Here is a 1504-nt window from a genome sequence, read left to right on the forward strand (position 1 = left end):
GGGGATCGACACCAGGGCCTATGTTAGCTAAGAACACACTCAACCACTGAGTTACAGGAGTGTAAAAACACTGCCAGTTTTTTAAGTTTCACTAAACTCTCAGGCAAGGGCTGGCCAAAAAGCTCAGCGGATTAAAGCACCAGCAAGCAGGCGCAGGGGCCAGGGATTCGATCCCTGGGCCTGCCATACCATCCTTGGCCCCGGGACACTGAGATGGCAGGCAACTGAGACTGGGCGTGAGATTGAGACTGGGCATGGTGGTGCGTGCCTGTAATCCCAGCTCTTGAGAGACTGTAAACAGGCAGATCCCTACGAGTCCAATCTAGTAGGGAGACCCTGAACACCCTGTAGAACCTTCCCTAAAACACAAAATAAATAAATAAATAAACCCTCAGGCAGTGATCAAGGCACTAGAACAAGAAAGAGCCCTAAAGCTAGTTCCATAAAGCATTTTACTGTGAAAAGGAAGGCATATATCTTTACAATAAAAAATTTCTGAACTGTGAAATCACTTAAATATAAAAATCCAAAGGTAAGATACTATTTATAAACTACATATTTATCTAAAACTAAATATAGCTGTTTACAAGAAGTAATTTCAGAATGCACACAGAAATTCACAAACGTTCCGAAGCCCCTGAAGTGTGGCAGCAGGTTCCAAAGGTCTCGCCCATCGAGCTCAGAGCCCCGGTGCGCTGCGGTGCCCTGGGCACAGGCTTCTCTCCTGACGACCTCCGGCTACGGCTGGGCCTCGTCAAAGGATGCTGTCCGTGTCCCTCGCCCTGCAGTGAATCACAGGGCCTATGCTGGAGATGCCTGTCTGCCAGAAAAGCAGGGCAGGTGCTGCAGTCGCTGGGAAAGTGAAGGGAGAAACGCTCGGGACACGCCTGCTTCTCCAGAAACATCCTTGAGGGCGGATTTCTCTTGTAGTTTAGGACTCAGCTTCATCATTGTCACGTCTGTCACCATCATTCGCCTCTTCATCTTCCCTCTTCTCCTTAAGCATTTTCAGGTACTTACTAGCTAAAATCTTCTTTGGTAATATATCTGCAAGACACTGAAAAGTTTCTGATACCTCCGCAGTATTTGCTAAATCACTGTAAGTCAGTGCTTTTCTTTCTTTTCCACGGCCACGTCTGTAGGAATAGGTGGCTAGATACTGAACAAAGAGCTCCGTGGCCTTGGCCGTGAGCACCTTGGTTGATACTGGACATTTCGGGGGAGCTCTTCATGATGACCTGGATACGGGACTGGGACAGCGACAACAGCCACTGCTTCCAGCACTGTCCTTGCCCACAGCCACGTCTGCACCAGCGCAACCCGGTGGCCTGCTGGGGAGCGGGCGGGCGCCCTGCAGCCCAGTGGGAGTCGTAGTCCGGAAGGGAGCTTGCTACCCATGATGCTCCGCGTGCCGCGCACGCGCAGATTTGTAGTAAGGCTTGAAATTGGAAACTCGAGGTCCTCCAACTTTGCTCCTTTTTAAGTTGTTTGACCAGCTTTTTTT

General features: G+C 49.7%; 1 pseudogene; it reads right to left on the bottom strand.

The window, feature by feature from the left end:
* Nucleotides 1–931: 931 nt before the first annotated feature.
* The window catches only part of LOC101576337, a 1913-nt pseudogene continuing 1340 nt past the window's right edge, over nt 932–1504 (bottom strand).

Source organism: Octodon degus, unplaced genomic scaffold (assembly GCF_000260255.1).
Source record: "Octodon degus isolate 3935 unplaced genomic scaffold, OctDeg1.0 scaffold00037, whole genome shotgun sequence".
In the NCBI taxonomy this organism is placed as follows: domain Eukaryota; kingdom Metazoa; phylum Chordata; class Mammalia; order Rodentia; family Octodontidae; genus Octodon; species Octodon degus.